The sequence below is a fragment of the Sinocyclocheilus grahami genome, unplaced genomic scaffold (genome assembly GCF_001515645.1).
Source record: "Sinocyclocheilus grahami isolate Dianchi unplaced genomic scaffold, SAMN03320097.WGS_v1.1 scaffold290.1, whole genome shotgun sequence".
Classification (NCBI taxonomy): domain Eukaryota; kingdom Metazoa; phylum Chordata; class Actinopteri; order Cypriniformes; family Cyprinidae; genus Sinocyclocheilus; species Sinocyclocheilus grahami.
Window position 1 is genome coordinate 89,009 of NW_015505469.1, and position 6,565 is coordinate 95,573.

Sequence of the window (6,565 nt, forward strand, 5' to 3'; positions counted from 1 at the left end):
GGGTCGAAATAACCCAACAGCTGGGTCAAAACATCCCAACCGCTGGGTCAAAATAACCCCATCGCTGGGTCAAAACATCCCAACCGCTGGGTCAAAACAACCCAATAGCTGGGTCAAAGTAACCCAATAGCTGGGTCAAAGTAACCCAACAGCTGGGTCGAAACATCCCAACCGCTGGGTCGAAACAACCCAACCGCTGGGTCGAAACATCCCAACCGCTGGGTCGAAACATCCCAACCGCTGGATCAAAACAACCCAACCGCTGGGTTGAAATAACCCAATAGCTGGGTCGAAGCATCCCAATCGCTGGGTTTGTCCCTTTTTAACCCATTTTTTAGAGTGTAGATATAGTAAATTATATTTATGTTATGGAAAAGATTTTTTCCCTTTGTCTTCAGAAAAATGCGTTCTGTAAACTCTGGTCCAAGTGGGTTGAATATGTAAGGCCAGACTTTGTGGAGGTATAAAACAAATGACCCTTCCCTCTTGAATGAAAAATGTCATTGCAATCTCCCTTGCATACCTTTTCTCTACCACACATCGGAAACTAGTAGACTTTCTCCCACAGTCTTCACCATAAACCAAGAACAAACTTTTAACATCATTTAGTATGGAGTTTGACTATTAAGTATACATCTAACCACTCCCCGAATAGTAAATATGATTAATGTTATTCATATTTTTATTTAGTTCATTTTTTTATTTTTGTATTATGTAAAAAAGAAAGAAAAATGTAATGAGACGAATGTAACTACATCTGTTTTGAAATAAGTACTGTTGCTTACGCTGCTACATCAAAATGAATAATTAAAAAAGCTATTATTCATAATTTTAATACTATTTATTTGTTCATTTTTTTATTTAATGGAAACACTTTTTCATTGATTGATTGATTGTAACATCCTTAACGTTTTTTTTTTCTTTTGTGTTATTTTCTCTCTTCTTTCAATCTGTTTTCTATAGATGTTTCTGGCATTTCTGTCACTGGATTTGCTCAGCTGGGGTTTAAAAGACTAAATATTCACTAATATTATTGATTTGACTGCACTGACACTATCAGATGAGAAGAGGTTTGAGCTGGACTGAGCTGTTTAATGATAACTTCACAGCATTAATGCTGCTATTGAGCTGAATTGAATCAACACAGAACTGAATGGAGCTGAAAATGACTCTATTGTCTTCTGTAGAGCTGCTTAAGTTATAGCTGAATTACACTTGCTAATGATTGACGAATTTTACACATTTATTAAACTGAACTGAATCAACACTGAACTGAATTAATTTGAATAATGACACTACTGTCTTCTGCAAAGTTGCCCATAACGGAAATTATTTACAGATTTGTTTCATAACTGATGAATTTTACAACATGAACACTATTATTTTCATGATTATTAGTGCAAAGCTGCTTTGAAAGCTCTGTATAAAGGACTTGATTTTTGGAATAATTCTGTTCTTCCTTTTTTCTCCTTTCTCCTTCATCTTTATGTAAATAAATAAACAAATAGAATTTCAATAATACCCACACAGTTCACACAGGCAAATATATATATATATATATATATATATACACACACACATATACATGTATATAGGCCTACATATGCATATATATGTATCTTTTTTTTTTTCACAGAATTGTAGTTTTATAAAAGTACATATATTTTTGAAAATGTAGTTTGCGGTTAATTTGTAGTTTATGGTTTGTTGATATAAAGTCCCCGGTTTGCAACCATGTTTTAGATCAGTGGAGTCCCTTCAAAGCTGCACATTTCTCATGTCTCCTTAATCAAACACACCTGATTCAACTCATCAGCTCGTTCCTAGAGACTCCAAGAACTGAAATGTGTGTGTGTCAGACAAAGGAGACATGCAAAACATCCAGAAACATGTTTGGGAACCAGTTTTAACACGACAATAGCAAAAGGCAATACTGCAAAACAATGGCAGCTGGAGAGTTTTGAGCTGCCCTCCCCATCCAGATCCCGCAGGAAAACAGGGGCACTTTTATCTGTGCGGTCCAGCAGAAAGTGGCCCATGCACACCAGAGCAATTTCACTTATCAGAGCTGTAGCCTTCAGAATATGCTGATTTGCTGCACAACAAACATTTTTTATATTTTTAGGATTCAAGTGTTTATTTAAATCGGAAGTGTATTGAAACAGTGCTGCAACTTTATTTTAGTCACTTGCATTCAATTTAATGCATCCCTGCTGAAGAAATGTTAATTTTTTTTTTTTTTAAGTTTTATTATGACGTGGGGGGTTGATAATGTATGGTTCTTATGTCAACTATTTTTACTGTTGTGTGCAAATATGTGCATCAGCGTTCTGTGAAAATAAGACAACTGACAAGCACAGGATCATGTTTAGTCATTTTAGTGTGGAAAAACAGCTGCCCTCAAAAGTGGGCATTGTACAATAGTCTGAAGCTTTCTTGGCAAAATGACCAAATAAAAATATAAAAGTGGCGTGTGTAGGATGCTATTTATAATATCAAATTAGACTTCACAAACTAGGAAAAGACAAAAAAAGCAATTCTGGGTCACTGTGACAGAGCACCCCTTATCAAATCAGAAAACAAAATAGTGTTTGATTATCTGCCATTAACCTCGCTGGACCCTTTCAATCAAACTCCTGATCGTTACAAACTTGGCTACGGGAAAATCCCCAACACAAAAATTGGCAACGGTACTCAAAAGCGGTAGATAAAGAGACATCCTGATTAGCTGAAGAAATAAAAACAGATCAGCGGAGAATAATTGTACAGTTCCACATGGAAACAAAGCCATACTTGTACATGGACTGACAGCAAACGAGTGCGTCCTCCCTGATGGCCTGCAGTGTATTCAAATAAAACCTTGAGAACTCCTTACACGACGTTCATAAGCGGACTCCTCTGAGGACAATCGCTCTCTGTGATTGAAGGCGTCAGACTCACGGCTACAGTAAGCGAACGAAGGAGAGGGAGTTCAAAACCTACATATTGACCACCGTGAACGCCGCCAACATCACCACACGGTTAGACAGAGATGTGACCGCAAAGGTCCCGCCACAAAACATCCCAAAACCCTGTTAGCCTGTTGTATTGTTGTAGTTGAGCACACTGAGCTGCTCGTTTGGTCCTGAAACACACAGTACAGATCAAACCATCAGACGTAAATCAAGAGTTTTTCTCTCCATTTATCAAATTTGGCAAACTACAAACCGCTTCATTTCATACAAATGATTCTTGATGCTGATTACAGTCCAGTTCTTTAAAAAAGTAAAGCCGAAGGGAGTTTTTTTCCTTAGAAAAGCAGTTGTGGACACCACAAATCCAGGTTACAATGTATATATAAATATCACTTTGCTCAAAAAAGACTTCATTCGCAACAAATTCATATTGAAAGATCTGATCAATTTGTAGAGGTTTGAGAATTATGATACATAAAATGCTTTTAATTACATGATTGTTTCATATTTTTCCCCTTTGCCAGGCCTGGGTTTACCTACACAAAATAAAACTACATAAAATAAATCAAATGCATTTTCATGAGGAGCATCGGAGACATGTAAAGACACTATTGGACACCTTCGTGACTCCCACCAGCACAATGGCAGGCTTCGCCCCAAAGTTTTATATCTTACTCCTTATATGGAGAACTTACACCACGAATATCACTTACGACCTATAATTAAAATGAGAAACAGCTCACCCACAGTAATGGAAATTCTGCCATTACTTACTCCCCCGCTCCACGAGAACTCGTTCAGACCCAAGACGCTACATTCTTCTGAAGCCCATCCAAACAAAGCCCATGACAGAAAACGCAGAGTCTGACAAAGTTATACAGCTGATGGGATGACTCTCACTGAATAAAAGCTTGCATTTTGGGTCGGTTTCTCACACAACACGATTCTTGTCACATGGACTAGTTTTTGTCCACTCTGGAGCTTGACAGACATGGAAGTGTTGTTGCATGGAAAGAAAACAATTTTCCCTCAAAGAACCGCACGAGTTTGGAATGCCGTAATGGAGGGGGAAATAAATAACGTGAGATTTTCACTTTTGGCTAAGCTGCTCCTTTAACATCAGTCACCCGTCTGTTACACAACACGATTATTCCCATTCCAACAAGTACACACGGAAACAGATGCTTGACACCCATGAAGAACTTGAGCTTTCTACACGACAGCTTATAATACAATATAAGGCATTTCAGTGTTGTATGTGAAAACAAGAAATAATGCTTCCCCCATAAAAAGATGAACAAAACCCCCAATAATTCTATATTTGTAAAATATATATATATATATATATATGCGTGTGTGTGTGTGTGTGTATATGCATTCACGTAAATGTACATATTTACGCAAAGGAGGGTAAATATGTAAAGGTATAAAAGCAAGGTAAATGCGTGAGCTTGGAATCGACGTATGAAGTCTCAGGTTGCGGGAGAAGAGGATGTGATGTCATACAGGAAGAGGCGGAGCCTTGGCAGTCTAACAGAGCGTTCACGGTGTGTCACTCGGCCGCGTCCCCGGCGGACACTGAGACGAACTGCAGAGGAATCTCGGCTGTGCTCAGCTGGTCCTGTGAGCTAGTCGTGTTGACGGTAGCGCTGACCGTGGCCAGGCCCTGCATGGTGCCGGGCTGGATGTTGGTGAGGATGAGTGTGGTGCCGCCCGTCGTGATGATGCTGTCCGAGGACATGGCTCCGCCCACGCTGGCCACCACGGCTCCGCCCCCTCCCTTCTTGTTCTGATGCGTCTTTATGTGCTTGGCCAGGTGATCGCTGCGCATGAACCGCTTCGAACACTCTGAACACACAAACTTCTTCTCTCCTGATAATGGTCAAATGAGGAATGATACAGAAATGGGAAAAAGAACAGAGAAAAGCGGTTACAAAACCCTCTGCACAAAGCCTGCTCCAAAAGCTCAATTAAAGATATGCATTTTCTTTAAAAAAACTAAATAAAGCCAGTAAGATTTTTTTTTTTTATAAAGTCTCTTATTTTAATATATTAAAAGCTCAGCAAGGCTTTATTTGATCAAAAACATAGTAAAAACAGTAATATTGTGAAATGTTATTGCAATTTTAATATATTATCAAATGTGATTTATTCCTGTGATCAAAGCTGTATTTTCAGCATCATTACTGCAGTCTTCAGTGTCACACGATGCTTTAGAAATCATTCTAATATGCTGATCTGCTGATCAAGAAACATTTCTTTTTTTATTGTTATCGGTGTTGAAAATGTTTGTGCTACTTAATATATTTGTGAAAACAATGATATATTTATTACTTCAGGATTATTTGATGAACAAAGTTCAAAATAACTTTTTGTTTCTGCAACAATAAAAAAAACAAACTTTGCAGTCACTTTTTTCAATTTAATGCAACCTTGCTAAATAAAAATATTTCTTTAAAAAAAAAAAAATCTCTATATCTGACTGACTATAAACCTTTGAAAGGTAGAGTTTATTTGTTGACAGCACTCAGTTTTCAGATAACTTATTTTAGTTTGACCCAAATAATTTTTTATGTAGATACTAGGGCTGGGCGATTTTATAGATTCTTTCGAATTTAATGTTTTGCCTCAATTTTATTTCTTAGAAATCGAGGAATCTTTTTTATAGATTAATAATCAGGGTCTGCACTCAGTTTGTGATATTCCTGTTATACAGTATTTCAGAGTAAACGGTACGGATGCAACAATACAGTTAGCCCACGGTTCAATAAATACCTCAGTTTTTTTATTTTTTTACCACAGTTTTTGGTTTAGTTCTTTTTTGCTATTTGTAAATGCTATTTAAAAAAAAGTAATATTGTTTTTATGGATTGGCCATTATTTAGTGCTATGTTTCATTCACACTGGACGCGCAGAAAATCCACATATACATTATAGAAGAAATAGAACTCAGGACGCTCCAGGAAATTCCTAATATGGACAAAAACAGCCAGCTATCCCTAACTGAATGAAAGAAGACAAACGCTTTGAATGATGACATTCAAAAAGAACATTAAGATAAGTTAGCCCACGGTTCAATAAATACCTCAGTTTTTTTTTTTTTACACCACAGTTTTTGGTTTAGTTCTTTTTTGCTATTTGTAAATGCTATTTAAAAAAAAGTAATATTGTTTTTATGGATTGGCCATTATTTAGTGCTGTGTTTCATTCACACTGGACGCGCAGAAAATCCACATATACATTATAGAAGAAATAGAACTCAGGACGCTCCAGGAAATTCCTAATATGGACAAAAACAGCCAGCTATCCCTAACTGAATGAAAGAAGACAAACACTTTGAATGATGACATTCAAAAAGAACATTAAGATAATAAACACTGTACTGCGACAATGCAGGAGTTAAAGCATAAAAATCCTCAGCCAAACCCCATTCCACAGCCATACCTGCCACACACCCAGTTTAAGAGCAGTTTTTCTTGTAATTAGGAGCACTTGTCCTCCTAATTTAAAACATTTAGGAGCACCTTCTGATCAATAATAAAAAATTCTGATCAAAAATTACAGGGGCATTTTCTTTTTACCTTTGTAATGGCATTTTTCTAATTTTATTA

At 37.0% G+C, this 6,565-nt stretch overlaps 1 pseudogene; it reads right to left on the reverse strand.

The window, feature by feature from the left end:
- Positions 1 to 3,164: 3,164 nt before the first annotated feature.
- The window catches only part of LOC107600695 (transcription factor Sp3-like), a 24,417-nt pseudogene continuing 21,016 nt past the window's right edge, over positions 3,165 to 6,565 (reverse strand).